Source organism: Heterocephalus glaber, unplaced genomic scaffold, assembly GCF_053883595.1.
Source record: "Heterocephalus glaber isolate CG9 unplaced genomic scaffold, H.glaber_assembly_v1.0 deba00001481, whole genome shotgun sequence".
In the NCBI taxonomy this organism is placed as follows: Eukaryota; Metazoa; Chordata; class Mammalia; order Rodentia; family Bathyergidae; genus Heterocephalus; species Heterocephalus glaber.
Window position 1 is genome coordinate 4,732,372 of NW_028258317.1, and position 16,773 is coordinate 4,749,144.

A 16,773-nucleotide genomic window follows, 5' to 3' on the forward strand; every position below is an offset into this window, starting at 1 on the left:
ATTGGCTGGAGCATGCCAAGGCCTGCCTGGAATGACGCAGGAGAAGGTCACCATGGGTGATCCATACCCCCACCCCCAGATTGCTACAAAACAAAAGCTCAGTGCTGAGACAAGCTACTCCCTGAAAAACTGCCAACATTGTTTCCTAGGAATCAAAATTCTTAAACTAACTGCATCCATCAACCTCAGAGTTAAATCCAAGAGGTAAAGAATAAAGCAGAGGTCTAAAGGTCAAAGGACTAGGAATCTGTGGACCCAATCCATCTTGGAGTCCAAGTCTTCACTTTGCCTGCTGGGCATTCCTTTTTAACTAACAAAGAGGCCAAAAAGCTTTTTGTTCCTATTATACTTAAGTTCTGGTTACAGACAGACACATTTAAATAGAAAAATGCAGATGAGTATCAAAGTTATGAAAGGCCCAACTTATGCCATTAGTAAAAATGTACCTTGACAACCACTTTTTCTATTCTAGCAATTCCACAAAACCAACATCAGAAAGGCAAGATTGCTGAAATATAGAGCTACTTAACATAAACAAATGCAAAGGCCACACTGTAGTTAGATGATGTGGCTAATTTTAGATGACTATCTTCCATCTGATGAAACGGAGTTTGGACTTCTCTCACTGGTTTCATGAAACCCTTGCACTTACCTTTAACCAACTCCACCTCAAAGTTTTCTGACCTATAGAAAACAAGTGGATGGGCCGGGGATTTAGCTCAATGGTGCAGCTGCCTGCCTCAAAAGCGCAAGGTCCCGAGTTTGATCCCCAGTACCAAAGAAAAAAGAAAACCAAAGGTGAGGTAGCTGAAAGAAGGATTTTATTTCTACACTGTGAGATCCTCACAGACAAACTGCTTAGTTTGCTCCAGCTGCTGAGACACTCATTGCACTGTGGGTTGATGCTGAGAAGATTTCAGCATTTAGGGACACAATACTCAAGCTTTGCAGCTTCCACTGGTCAGCCAGCATCTGAGGTAAGCATTCATTCAAGAGAGGCTGTGAAAATCCTCCTGAGCAGGCAGCAGAACTGAGAGGGCTCCTGATGATTGTAGGCAACTGTTAGTCTCTCATTCCTAAGGAAGCTCTAGAATATGTCAGGTCTTGAATACAGACAGAACAATAACAGATATTAGAAATGAGTTCAACTGATAGAGTCCATTGTTCCAAGAGTGAGTTAGTTGCTCACTGTCTCTAACACAACCGAATGTCCAGCCAAGTGTGCTCGGGAACTTCTTCCCCTGTCATGCCAGAGAGGACTGGGTTTCAGCCTGGTAGCTCCATGTACTTGCTCATCAGCTTTCAAGTTTAACAAGGGAAAACAATCTGCCCCTCACATGGTAGAAGCTTTCTTTTCTGGAGAACTAGACAGTGCTGATGGCTCTCGCCAGTTACATAGCAATTATGTAATTGCTAAGCTTCTGCAGAATCACGGGAACCATTCTGCAGCCTTCTTACTGACTACAGCTGCAGTACAATGTTCCAAGATGATTGCAGCCTTTGAATGGATGGCTGGTCTCAAAGCTGAGCACAAAAGGACATACAATGGGATCCCATCTCAAGCACAAAAATGTTCCTGCCTAATGAAGCCCTTTCTCCTCCTCCCAGTCTGTGCAGAAAACCCTTCCCTCTGCCCGCCCTACATATGTGTGGAATGTGGTTTGCTGTTTATGTGACAGGTTCCAGGAGAGGCAGAAAATCAACTGAAGTTTTGCCATGGACCATGCACAAGGTAATCATTTAACACAGAATGTGAAAGCTCCAAAAGAGAGGACAAGAAGCAAGGGGGGTGGAAAGCATCTCTCTAGGCTTCCTGCACTGGCATGAAATGACTGCTTCCCTTCCTTCTGCCAGCTCCAATCCTTCATGTTGACATTACACATCCTGTGCTGTAGATCCACCCCCATGCTGCCGCTTGCCCAGCTGAATTATCTCCTGCGTCACAGCGGTGGTAACAGAACTGCTGGCTCGGCGGACCTGAAAGCACCATTTCAATGCTTAATGCATTTAGCAACTGGACACATTACCAGTGCGTCAGGGCTGGTCTATGGCCCTCTCAGCAGCCATGCAATACTTGACCTAACCTTCTGCTAACCAGATGGTCTGTTTGCCTCTTGGGACCAAACCATTAAACTTTACTTTATTAAATTCTATCCAAATGTGGGGACAGTTTACAGCAGCGTGTCTGGTTCATCTCCAACAGGGTTGCTAAGATGAAAATGACCTAAAAATAACTGGAAACTCTACTTCACACCAACAGAGAACAAGATATTTTGGAGTAAATATTTAAATGATCTGCCAGATTACGAACCACAGCAGCACTGACTACATGGTTAGCAAATTATATTGTAAACAAATACACACACCAAAAAAAGGCAGAAATGGATGCATCTGAACAGGAATCTACTAACCACAGCCTAAACCACAGTTCACCATTCCCCTGCCTCCAGGCTATTTTACTGTGGCTGTGGACACCCATCTCCATCATAATCACTTCAATTACCAAAACAAAGAGCCTAACACAACTCTGGGAGATTCCCACCTCCCCTTGGTTTGACCACCTAGGCACAAAGCAGCTGTGCCTGGTACTCAAAAGGTGCTCAATGAATGTTTGATGAATGAAGAATGAATGGACACATATTTCTTAACTATAACAGCTTCTATAAAACACATCTCTGACAATGAAGATACTAAACTCTTTCCAATTCTATCATCACCCCACAATTGCTAACAGGCATGCAAAACCAGGTATCAGATGAATGGCAAGGAGCAAGCCATCTGCACCCAGAAGCACTGGGAAGTCACTAATTCATCCTTGCAAATGAAATGCAGAGGTGGCCACTTCTTGAGCACCTGGCAGGATGCTGGGTGCTTTACATACATTATAACCTCTAAACTTTCACCTAACCTAAAGATAGGAACCCAGGAGGGCAGAAGCAATGAAGAGCTTGACCCAGCTTCATAGAGGAGGAAAATAAGTTGTAGGTTGTGACCTTAACTCTGGCTCCAAAGCCAACTGCTTTTCTTAGTCACAGATATGCAGCAATCCTATGATAGGTAAAGAATTCTACATATGAAGGTGACATCTCTAACCTAAAGCATCAAGAAAAAGAGAAAACCTTTCTTTCCACTCCTAGTCTTTTAGGTGTTCTACGTACTCAGGATTTCAGTTCATACGTTTTCATTCTGTTATTTCTTATTGTATTGAGAGCATTCTGGATTATAATAATCACTACTACACCTGTGGCTACATCTCCTTTAGTTGTAAGTGTCCCCCTCCTCGAGTCTAAAAATCTCTCATACGCAATCCCAGAGATTTGAATACTAATAAATTCGTGCATGGTCACTTTTTCTCTCCTCAAACAGCAATGGACACAATTTTAAAATGTTGACTAAGTTGTTGGGTTTTTTTTTTATTATTTCATTGACACCTTTGTCTCATTGGAAATTTCCAAAATGTTAAAATAAAAAGAAAAATTTCTTAGGTGATTTACTTTTAAAGGTAAGAAATCAAAATTTGCTTTTAAAGGTGAAAACTTGGTATGCAGTTTTACCAAAGAACCACTCAGATGTTCTTCATTTTCATTATTACCAACATCCTTCCCACCACCACACTGTCACCAGTGAAGCCACCAATAAATGTTCTCTGGCCAAAGCAAATATGTTAAGTCCTGTTAGGCCCTACCATTCCACATTTTCCACATTTTGAAATATCATCGTTGTAACACTTCAAAATTAGCCTCCTTACCCCTGAGATCTCAAAGCATCTGATATTACAGTACATTAGTAAGACCAAGTAGACATGGACTGTTAAAACAAACATTTGCGCAGAGAAAACTAAAGCATTTCTAAGCAAGCCTCCGAGACGGTCCTCAAAATGCCTCAATGGATACCTTATGCGAGTGAAGAAACAAAGAAGCATCCAACATTTATATGACGCAGCATAGCCAGGATTTTCCTTGCAGAAAGTACTGTTTTCTCAACCAAATAGATACAGTAATAACCTCTTCCAAAAAGCTCAAAGAACTTCACATTTATTAAAAATTGTTCCCCCACAACACTCCAGGAAATATTGCTGTGAGGAGTGGATAGGCAACCTTGTTACCATGTAAATGCACTTTTCTAAGGGGAAATGGCACCATTTCCGGGTAGTTTACAAATTCCTGTGGAATGCTGCTGAGTCCTCCACAGTCAAACAGACCAGCAACTCCTGATGTAGCAATGTCTACTTGTGATGAGCATCAATCAGCACAAAGACTGTTCTTCAGTAAAAGCAGAAACTTAAATAGGCAGGGCCGGGGATTTAGCACAGTGCCACTGCGTCTCCCTCACAAGTGCAAGGTCCTAAGCTCGATCTCAGGTACCAAAAGAAAAAAAAAAAAAAAAGGAAATTTAAACAGGCAGGATTAAAAAAAAAAAGCCAAGGACAAAATAATATATTGATCTAGATGAAGGTAGCAAAACTCTGGGAAAAAGTTTCTTTCCTCAGTTTCTTTACCAATGAGGAAGGAAGAAATTATCATTTTGAGTGCCCATTATAAACCAGAACACTTATTCACATAATATTTTTTAATCTGTATGTCTGATCTACAGAGTCATAGCATATCATACCCATTTTATTGGGCAGAAAATCATGGGGACAGAGAAGCTAAGTGACTTAGGCAAGGTTACACAGCTGGGAAAGAAGAGAGATAAATTTCTACCTCTTATGCAGCCCCATATGCTCTGCTCATGATACATCACTTTCTTAATGGAGACCCCTGCACAGAGAAGTGCACTGTCACCAGCCATTCTAAGAAATGACTGCCAAGTAGAAATCCACATTCCTGATGTTTTGACAAAAACTTAAGTCCCCAGAGCGAATCTAGCACTCTCTACTTTTATCTATCTATCTATCTATCTATCTACCTATCTATCTATCTATCTACCTATCTACTATCTCAGACAGATAACTACACTGAAGTTTAGCCATGGTGTGCAAATTTTAAGGGCATTATGTTCCCACATAATTGTGTATCCAAAAGGGAAGGCTGCCAAATGACCATCAAGCCCAATGATTCAGGGCCACACTGACATACTCACTTCTGATACAGGTTGTTGTTTGTATTTTCTAGAAATCATTGTCTCCATTTGGGAGATTAAACAGTAAACAACATCCCTGGTAATGAGATATTCTCTTTATGCTAGAATACACTGGCAGAAAATTTAACAAATTTAGGGGGTAAGCAGGAGTAACATAAAAGTTCTCACTTTACAGTTCCTTGGACCTTAATGAGCCTGTTGATAAGGCAACATCTTAACCACAAATGATTCTCTTTTTTTTTTTGCTTTAAGATTACACCTTGTAAAGTAAAAGATCTACTCAAATGAATCATATTAGAGCTTCTGAACATGTTCATATGCTGAGGGAAAAAACAATTCAGTCAATTTTGGATTTTTATACTTCAAGGTTCTTATCTACTAATGGATTAATGCTTTTTAGTCACATTTGATGCCTAAAAATTTAAGAATCTATTTTTCTGAAAACACAACATGAGTTATAGAGTATATGCCTAGTCATGGACAAAATAATATTGCCAAAGAACTTTCTGAGATGGGGAAAAACTTTAAGAAGGTGGCAGGAGGGGGAGAAGGAGCAGGGAGGAGCACCTTGGCAAACATCAGATGTTCACTGTTCAGCGCTGTGTCAAATAAGATCACTAACACTTACCTGTGCTGGGGTCAATTTTGATAATTGTAGTTGATGTCTAGAAGCAGGGTTATGAATATAATTATCATGAAGCAGGAATTGGGCAATCACAACCTAATTAAGCCCATTGACTAGATTATCTTGTTTTCTCCTAATAATCACACAACATTTAACACTTGCTAATTTGAGGACCTATGGGTGATGTTCATTCATTATTAACAAGCTACAACCACTGGTCAGAAAAAGAAGAGGTAAGGTACTCTGAAACACTGAGTCAACAATAGGATAGGATGAGATAAATTTCACTGTTAGTGGACATCTGTTTCTGGAATACTCCTTCACTTCTCGGTACGACGCCCCCCATTACTAAGTAGAGGTAAAGCCATGGGAGAAGATGGAATGACAATGAGAACTTTTACTCTCAAGTGGAAGGATGTAATTCTGTTTTCTTAAATGTATACTACTTTATGTGACCTATACAATGTTTGTTGTTTACAATGACCATGGAAACTATCTTTAAAAATATGGCTTTCATTTCTTTTTAAGATAATGGATGAGGGGCCGATTTAGCTCAGTGGTTTCCACCGCCTGCCTCACAAGCACAAGGTGCCGAGTTCGATCCCCAGTACCAAAAAAAAAAAAAGATAATGGATGATTCCTTTGCCAAGCATGCATACGTAAACTTTATGCATTGAAATTTGCCATCCTCCTGTCTCAGCCTCCCAGAGTGCTGGGATGAAGGCTGAGCTGAAAGTTGCCATAAACTTGATACATTTACTTCCTTGAGACAGGTCCCAAAGCTCCCTCTCCTACTGTACCTCTCATATTGAGTGTGTTCTCAAATTCAGTGTCCTATGACTGTCACTACACCCACAAAGAATGCTGACCAAATTCACCTCAATTGTGCAAAGCAGTTCTTTAGGATGGCCTAGGTAAGTTTCTCCTTAAAGAACTAGGAGAAAGAGTAAAGAGGGCCAGTGATTTAGCTTAATGGTTCCTCCACCTGCCTCGAAAGTGCAAGGTCCTGAGTTTGATCCCTGGTACCAAAAAAAAAAAAAAAGGGCTGGTCTAAGAGTGAAGAAACAAGTTGAAGATTGGTCTTTTAGACAGGCTAGGATGAGGGATATTTTAGAAGGCCAGGCATTACTGATGAGGGTCACAGTTTATGGTAGGTAAGGCTGAATAGAGTCCCTAGTCCTGTAAATCAGAAGTTCTTTCTAGAGAATTACACGCTTTTACACTCTTCAGCTACATAGTTATTTTTTTCTGAGGCTTTTTCTCATTAAAAGGCTTAATCTAAGAAAACAATAGGCAGTACTACTGAGGTGGAAATGAGCAAAGCGTGTTATATGCATGTACAAATATGACCCTCAAAATCCACTATTCTATACAACTAATATGCACTCATAAAAGAAAGGGGGAGAAAAGAATGGTTTTGGAGCTGGGGGTGTAGTTCAGTGGTGGAGGGCATGCCCAACACAAGAGAAGCCCTAGGTTTGATTCCTGGAACCACAAAAATAGAAAAGAGAGGAGAAGAGAAGAACTAAAGAAGAGAACTAAAAAGAAAACAATCGTTTTAATAAGTTTGATAGATAATGATATGGATGAGGTAAAAATGGATGAGTCTGTGGTCTCCTCTAGTATACTTTATCTTTTTTTTTTTTTTTTTGGTACCGGGGATCGAACTTGGGACCTTGCCCTTGTGAGGCAGGCGCCGGAACCACTGATCTAAATCCCCAGCCCTTCTAGTATACTTTATAAACAGGACACAGGGCTGGCGAGGAGGCTCAGTGATAGAACACTTGCTTAGTATGTGTGAGCCCCTGGGCTCAATCCCTAAACAAACAAAACAAAAATCAGGATGCACATTTATGCTTCTACAAGAGTCTTGATTATGGGTTAGTCTGGGGACCACAGATCAACTGAACGGATCCATAGCACAGCGAAGATTTAGAGCTGAAATCTGCTTAGCAATTAAGGCCCAACTGCTTGTCATACAGAAAAGCTACTGTCCTGGATATCATTGAGGTATTTGGAGCTGTTCTATCTCCCTTAGTACATACAGCCTGTTACTCTATTAAGGGCATTTATGGTCATCTATGAACACCAGCTTCCTTACTGTATTTTAATGTTTCAGGGAAAGGCAGGTAAGACTGAAACACTCCTCATGTCTCCATGATCTAAAGAGAGCACACAGTAATTATTAAAGGGGGCAGGTAGTAATTGCACCCACACTTTTAAGTGAATCTGCCTCATTTTCCACAAATGACCATTAGATGGTAGAGCTAATTTTCAAACGACTGTGCAGTTTTTTGAAAAGGTTTTTCAGGTTTAAGGTAAATAAAGCTAACATGGAGCACCGTGACTTTTAAGAGGGACCCTAAAAAACAGAAAAGTAAAGCACTTTTTCTACATGGAAAAAACAAGCCACAGCATCTTTCTGCCATATAACAGGTAGATGCACTTTTTTGTTTGTTTGTTTTGCATCAGGGTTTGCTTTTTAATTCAGGCTGGCCTTGAACTCACTGTGTAGCCTACACTGGCCTCGAACTCATGGTGATCCTCCTGCCTCAGCCTCCGAGCGGTGGGGTTACTGGTGGGCACACGACTCTTAGCATGCTCTTTTTAAAGATCCATGTGTACAAGTACTTTACAAGCTTGATACAACTTAAAAATATTTATTCTCTAAAGTGCCCCTACATGGTTTCTTGTTTTGTTTCTCCCATCATCTCCTTTATAACCCAAAATGAAAAGAAGGTACTGTTGAGTTAAACACACTTTGTCAATCTATTGCACTGTTATATCTCTCATATCAACCATTATATTGTAATTAATTTTCCATTATGTGCAGATTTCCTTTCAGAACACCAAAGATATACTCCTGGCAACTAGAGGAGATAAAGCATCAGGAACAGACGCTATTAGCATACTAAGTACTAACCAAGGCCAGGTCTCACCAGTCCAGAGCCAGAAATAGGGAGGCAGTTGCCTTTCATGTGAATCCTGGCTCCCTACCTTGTAGCCCCATGACCTTGGGTAAATCACTTTACCTCCCTAACTCTTTGGTTTCCTCCACCATATGAATAGTCCCTGGTTCATACTAAATGTAAAACAAATGTTACTTAGAATTAATATTAGCTATCAGTCAAACCAAGAGGGGAAGCAGCATTTTTAGAAGGACTATATGATATTACTACTGTATTCAGGAATGGCAAAATAACTTGATGAAGCAATCATATTTATTCTCTATCACTCTTAGCCAACATTAGGACAGACAACCCTCAACTGAGAGAAGAGAGGAGAGAAGTTCTGCAGCTCAATTCTGACATTCAAATGAAAATGGTTTCCACACAGACACTTCTCCCAGTTAACATTATTAAATACTAATAAACAGTCTTCAGGAAGACTACTTAAGAGTCAAACTAGCAAAGAGAAAAGTCTGGGTGGTAACTATTAGTCATGTTGAAATCTTTACATGATCTCTAACTGGTTTCTATCTTTGGTCATCTTCAGTCTGTAACCCAGTATTCAAATTTTACCCCAAAGATTTTACCCCTAGATTAGGTAGGTCCTTCACAATCTGGGTAAAAAGAATGGTGCTCAATTGCTGACTAATTGTTCATAACAGAGGGATGATGTAATTAGGGATTAGAGTGGCTAAACATCCTGCCTCACAGTAGCCTTATTTTGGATTTTAAAATGCTAAGAGTGGATTGACAGACCAGTCTTTGACGTTTGGGATCAAGCAAATGGCTTAATCCTCAACTGGACACCAGGTAGTAGTCATGATCCACTCTTTCCTCTCTGAAATAAGCATGACTTTGTTCTTCCTTTCTTCTAATACCCAGAGGGTAGATAGAGAAGCTCTATGGATAACCTTAGAGAGGACTATCACATTTTCTTCCCATTAATAATGCAGCTATTTTCTACTGTGCTCTAGTCTCTACTTCGTTCATTTTCCAGGAAAATCTCTACCTAGGCCTACTTAACCAATTCCCTCAAGGTTCCATCTGTCCTTTGTCAGAAAAGGCTGTATTTGTAACACAGAAGTCACACAAATAGTCTCCCAAGCCCAGTTCTATTTTTTACAATAGGAACTTACCAAAGAATGTGGATCTGAGCTCTGGTCTTCATATTTCACATGCAATAGGTACCAAATTACAAGGTCTTTTTCTACTTGCTGTATTGTTTTCTTAAGAGCAAGGTCTTACTTCCTGTAGGTTCTTCTCAGTGGACAGACCTCTTCTATTTTGACTTGTCAATTACTCTCCTACCTCTTTGTCCTTTTCCCATCCAAGTAGACTCTCCTTCCCAGCAAATTTCTACCATATAATTACAGCAATGCTTTAGCCTACTTTTCTGTTAGCTTAACAACCCTGTCTATTTTCTACTTGTGCTGATGCTACTGTTTGCTTTTCTGACAGACTAATCCATGTATCCTTTCAAGGCCTAACTTCCCCTACCATGATAGCAGCTGGAGCTCTAATTCATAGGTGCCTTCCAAAGCTTTTCATTAGCAACAGAAATGAGATGGTTTAGAAACCCATTTCTTAATCTGCAGGTGAGTATTGGAACCTTTGTGTAGCAAACATCTTTCAAGTATCCCACATTGTGCCACTGCACAATTATTTTCTGAGTAATAAGTACAATGTTATAGGCACATTTGTAGTGTTAAGAGGGAAAATGTTCCCTCTGAGGAAATCAACTTTCACCCTGCTGCCTCTAGCATTTCCCAGCTCAAGGCAGAAGCCCTAAGCAGAGATGAGCAAAACTGAAGAATAATGGCTTTACCTTCTTACATCTGAACAGAGAAGAGAAGAATTAGAATCCAAAATTCAAGGGCCTTAGCTTGTGTTCTGGTTTAACTGGCCAAACAACAGCTTCAGCAGTGAGTGTGGCCTTCCTCAGGTGGGCTTTGTGGCAGATAAGCCTTCCCACAAATCCTGGGCTTAGTTACTTCTGAAACAGTTGTCCACCATAGGCATCCAGCTCCTTTTGTGCTCTAACCAATCTGAATCCAAAGGTAAGTCTCTGCTATTCACCTTGGGCAAATGCCTAAAACATTTAAATCAGGATCTATTGCTTCCTAGTAGTATTTTCCCCATCTTTCCTTGCATAGCATATGTTAAAATCTACTTGAACACCTACAAATAAGTTCCTGAATTATAGAGTCCTCATCTTCAAGTATTTATTTAGTTTTTTAACACATGAATACCTACCAACCCTCCCTTCACCCCAATAGGCAGGTTCTACCCTTTGAGCGAAGGTAGGGGGTTAAGATGTGGACAGGCACAGCCTAAGTATTTTGCTAATATCCAGAAGCAACATGAAGTGAACTAAACAAGCAAACACAAGAAAGCAAGGAAATCAATACCAAAATACCCATGACCTGGCATGAAAAGAAATCTTCCCTCCAAGAATAACTCAAGAAGCAATGTCTCCAGCTAGGAATTAGAAAAGAATGCTTTGAAGCCACCAGAAGCAAAAGACAATGCACCTGTAGGTGACAATACCAGCATCCTTTGCCACCACACGACTTTACCTCTCTGAGCCTGAAAAAACAACTTTGTGTTGAAGGCACACTCAACAATTTCAAAAATCTATGGATGCTTCAACTGATGAGGACAGAGGACCCTGGGGAGAAGATAACTTTTATGTTAGCATTGCCAAGCAGAAAATGTAAATCCAAATTACTTCCAATGGACTTATCATTTATTATCTGTGCAGTTCTCCAGATACAAAGCTCAAAGGGAAAGCTTCCTAGTAAACTGCAAATACAATCTAAATTCATAAAAATCTACTTTCCTGCATTTGGAAACTTCTGCTAGGTCTTACAAATCCAGGAGACAGTTCAACTTAATTATCTTCCTTCCAATGCCCCCCACCCCACAAAGCCAAACTTTTTTCTTCTTCCTTCAGCACTGGCATGCAAACCATGCTGTTTTAACTTCTTTCCTGTTCTCCCAGTTCTTCTGGAACATTTTATTTTCGACAGTCAACTCATTTGGAGGAGTGCCACATTGAGGTTCAACTGTTTACAACGTTAACTGTGCTTCTGCCAGAAGTCCACATTGAGCACTACCTTCTCCAGACTGCCTCCTGGATTAAGAATTTATGGGTTCGTTTGGAAGAAGCTTAGAAAACGTGGAAACTTCCAAACATCACTCTTCCTCCTTACAAAATATTTTTGCTTATCCAAGAGGGGACAGAAATGAAACCCATTTCACTCTTCCTAGAGTACATTCCTATCATTCATGATTAAATATTGCTTGTGTTGTTAAGTCATTTTAATTACGACTTCGTGGATAGTGGGGAAAGTAGTAAGCCACTGGTTTGCATGAGAAAATTGGTCTCCAAGAAAATACAAGAGGGCTCCTATCTGAATGACTGCAGAACCCTTGAAAATCACCATGAACTATTTGAGACTGGATTTCACCCTCTCAGTTACCCCTCAGTATTACAAAATGACATCTCTGAAAGAAGCCAATTTAAATCTGTCCCACATTGCAAAACAGATCCTCAGAGTCCAATTGTGGGCACTTTTGTAAGTTGCAATAGACCCGGACGAATTTCCAAAGAAGGGCATTTGAAAAAGACTTCCAAGCCCTGGATGATGGAACAAGAGAGAAGAATAGGAAGAATTATGAGAAATACACAGCTACAAACCCAATAGCTGAAGCTTAACTAAAAGTCACATGAACAAAATTGTTTCCAGAACTATGACTGAAACACACCATGCTCAGCCTGGGATCCCCTAAAATGTTAAATTCAATTAACAAGAATCCAAACTCTTGTCCCAGTGGTGTATGTATGACAGCAGTTTCTCAGAGAGCCCTGGGTCCTCAAGAGTACAGCTGTTTCACAATGTGTCAATCAAGTGCATCTGGGGAGGTGGAAAGGGCACTGTGTTGCAGGCAGACCTGAGTTCTAGGCCTGGCTTTGTTACAGTTGAACTTTCTGACCTCCTTCAAGTTGCTTCATGTTTTTCCTCTTCAGTAAAATGAGGGTGGAGAGAGGATATTTGAGGTATATTATCACTCTAAGGCATTAAAAAAAAACAAACCTAGCTTCTAAATCGGAAGTTCTGCCTGGCAGTATTAAATACCTCATATTCCCCTCACTTACCGTATACTCACTTATAGTGTGCATATTTGTCAATTTTTAATTGACTTCCATGTTAATTTCTACTTGGGAAATAATATTTTGTCTAACATCCCAAAATCTCAGCTTATGCTCCCTGCAGTATTTTTTTTTCATATTACACTAAATGCCTCTTCTTTTCCTTTCTTTCTTTTTTTTTTAAGCAACCTTCCCCAAACTAAGAGTTGTGCTATTAAAAGAGCTTAGAACTTCCCATTTCCTTGCTAGGGCTAAAATTAAACTGTCCATTCCTTAGGGCCCAACATAACATCTGCCAGATGTCTTGGCATATCACACAGTAGAAGAATTTTCTTCTAGCATTATCTACTCTCTTCTCTATTTTCTCATAATCAATTAATAGGTCACCAACACTTAGCTAATGTTTCTCCCAAAGCCATCAACTTCCTATGTATGTGAATCTCACAAGATACTTGCTTTCATACATGCACATACATACATACAAGCTGATACATTTTCCAGCTCACTGGATTTTACCCATAGATCTTGGCAATCTTCTCTCCCCACTTCTTTTTGAATTTCTCTAGTTTCCATATACTAAACCATGCAGTCATAAACTCAAGTCCGATCCTTTGCTATCTGAATTTATTATTTATATACTTCTTACTCTATGACTGCAGCGTCATGAAATGGCATCACTCTTCTCCAGTCACTAACTTAAACTATTCTACACAGCTTTGTCAATTTTCTATCCCGTGACATAGCGAATTATCAGTCTGGAAAGGCACAGATCACAAAAAAGACAAGAAATCTCAGCATCAAGGAATAACTCTAGGCAGACTAGAACATATTAAACTCCATCACAGAAAACAAGACTTTCCTGAGACAACCTTACCATTCTTTTCCTTCAAGAAAACTGACCACAAGTACTTTAAAGCCCATTAGTGGAGTCGGACTTTTTTCCCTCCTATCTTCCAGAAGACTCATTAGGAATAGACATAGTTTTGTGTTTTGGTTTATTTTCCCCTCTAAAAGTTGTCTCCAACAGGGGTGGGAGTGAGGGGTCAGACGGAGAAATCCTTAGGGAATAGTCAATGAATCAGACTGATATAAAAGCAAGATGAGAAATATTATGGAACATGAAGATCCAACAAGAATCTCTTGTATGGCAGTGTCCATCATAGCTTACATATATTTCTTCATAAAGACTTCTCTTTGTGATACATTAGAAGTGATAGCAAAATTTTGCCATACTTATGAGCCTCATGAACTTGATGTCAAAAACAAAAAGAATTTTTAAACTTTGACAGTAAATCAGAATGTTCAATCTGACACTCTTATTTCTCATAGTGATATATCCAAAATACATTCTAGAAAGATTTAGGAAACCATGTCTTTAAATAGTATGGTGCTTGCCATGTTGATGAAGTGCAAAATCCATGGCTGTGTCTCTTAGGTTACCACTTAGAACATATTCTCAAACTCCAAAAGGCCTCTTAGAGAAGCTCATTTTTTTTCCCTTAAAAAAGCTCACCTGAGGCCATCTCTAAAGACACTGAAGTCCCTGGTTGTAATATGACAAATACAGTGAGTCAAACTGATGGACAGGCAATCAGTTTGTCACCCCCCCCAACTGAAATAAATAAATTAACCATTCTCTCTTCTGCTCTCAGTAACAATAAAGATACCATAAAACTTTGTTTCAAGATCAACATACAGTATATTTGTTTAGATAAACATATATAATTAGATGCAAAATTGTCTGATAACCACTTTCCCAAATAACTCGTTATCCACTACATTTGAGCTTCCAAGTTTGAACACCTAGCATCCATATGTTCATTAAATATAACAGTGATGACATTTCACTTAAGAACAGAAGTAATGGTAGCAAGGGAGAACATTCAAAAATGAAGAATGAAAGGTATGGTTGCAGGTACGATTTTTTTTTAAGTGTTCTTGGAGAATCTTAGATTTTCAATAAAGGAGCAGAAACCTAAACAAGTATGTTTTAAATAAACATACACATCAACTGAAAACCACATATCCTCTTCATCTGTGAAAACAGGGTTTTACTTCATTGACCATGGACAATTATCAGCTAAAGAACCATGTTTCCCTTCTCCTTTCACACCCCTCAGAAGAACAATAATCCTCAATTAATGACACAACAGTTTGGTTAGAAAAATGTGATGCTGTCATATACTGCATTGTGCCTTTACTGAGTGACACTGCTACAAGGTACTCAACAGAATATAATTACACCTGGAATCAAAAACCACTTCAATATGCACAAAAATACTGTAGACATGGGGAACTTCACACACAATGATTTGACACATAATGAGAAAGCAAAGCAAGAAAAAAGCTGGTGCAAGTCGCTCACCAACATGTTCCTTATTTCTGTTGGAGCTGGTACCTTTCTGTATTTCTCCTGAGTTGAAAGCAAGGTCCAATTAGCCCCCTCAGATTACATTAATTGGTTCTGAAGCTTCTCCAAGTTTTCATCTCACTGTGGAGCTCTCCTCACCTATCTTTAATAGTCCATCTAAAATTCTTCTAACATCTTTCCTTATCCTCAAGATGGCTACCTTATCTAATGGAAAAGCAACATCTTCATTGTTGACTTTTATAAATTCCTGAAGCATTTTAGGATTAGTTCTTTCCTTGGGTCAATTACATACATTCTCTAGAACTAATCTGGAAAGAGCTTCAAATCAATGTGTGGACTGGGGTAGGACAGGGTCCCTTTTTCATATCATCCTCACAAAATGTCTTCCTACAAGATTAATAAATTCCTCCAATTAAAAAGGTGAAGACACCTGGACATAAGATTTTCTCAACTGACACAATTTGTTTCCATAGTGACATTATTAAGTTAGACATACTGATATTGCTGAAGACTTACAGTACTTGAGAACACAGGGGGAAAAAATAGCAGGAGAGGGAAACGGGGAAACAAAGGAGCTAAAAGAAGGCCTAACATACAAATGGAACAACGTGAAGAAAAATGTAGAACCTGGAGAAACTGCTGTTAGTCAGCCAGTCTTAGAGTTCTCTGACAACTTGCAGGAATATTTTTTTTTCTTTTCTAGATTTTTTTTTTTTTTGCAGAAATAATACTCAACCAGACAATAAAGTCTTGCAAAGCCTCAAACATGATGATCACCAAGCCCCAGAACTCAAAAAAAAATCTCAGCTTTGGGCCACCACCATCTGCACAATGAAGAAATAACATTTCCTGGTGACTTTCAGGAGACCTGGAGAACGCAGCTTTAAATTGTGAGAAGACCTCAGTGGAAATGTTTAAGGTTTTGCCTTGCCTGTCCTGAAGGAGGTCAAAACCCTTCAGGTCCACTCAAAAGGAGAAAAAAAAAAAATCCAAAAGTTTACTCTAAAATGGAAACAAATGTCTCAATGACTTGTGAAAGCACTCCTTGGGTAGGGGAAAAATCTGAGGAACCCCCAGAAGTCCTCATTTCCTTGCATAATGAATAGAGAGTGAGGAACCACCACCATGTCTCCCTCTGGAGAGGGAGAAAAGAGTAGGCAAGCAAGCTTCCTCCTCCAGCCATCACCAACTGAGCTTCAAAATGGAGACAACCATAATTTTATAAACACTTCTCATCTCAGCTTTGTCTCCTGGAAACCCGTGCTCTCCTCCATTTTCTGGTGGAGTTACAAGACACGGTTTACCTGACTCAGTTCCCAGCTCTCAACCAAACTAGTCACTTCCTTCAAAAACCTGCAAGCAACCTCCAGAAACAAAACCAAAGCAAGCCAAACAGCCAAGACAGACACTCAGACGCAGCCCCGGGGGACCTAGGAGAAAGCCCCAACTGGTTGGTCTTTCCCCATCCCAGTCGCGTGGTTAAAAATGAAACTTTTTTTTTTTTTTGGTTGGGGAGGAATATAAAAGGAACTCTCCAGGCAACCTCCCTCCTTCCTCCCTCTCTGTAGGTTAGAAGCTTCAATGAAAAGAAAAT

General features: G+C 39.7%; 1 protein-coding gene across 10 annotated transcripts in view; it reads right to left on the minus strand.

Annotated features, from left to right (window-relative positions):
• Positions 1 to 16,773, minus strand: part of Znf462 (zinc finger protein 462) — a 160,789-nt gene that overhangs the window by 139,660 nt on the left and 4,356 nt on the right. Inside the window, exon 1 of one of the 10 annotated variants that reach the window (XM_087183596.1) lies at positions 15,174 to 16,715. The exons of 8 other annotated variants lie outside the window; for them this stretch is intronic. The gene's annotated coding sequence lies outside the window, so the exon portion shown is untranslated. Of the gene's footprint in view, positions 1 to 9,791; positions 16,716 to 16,773 lie in introns of those variants that run through there. One more of the 10 variants, XM_087183594.1, reaches the window with a different exon arrangement.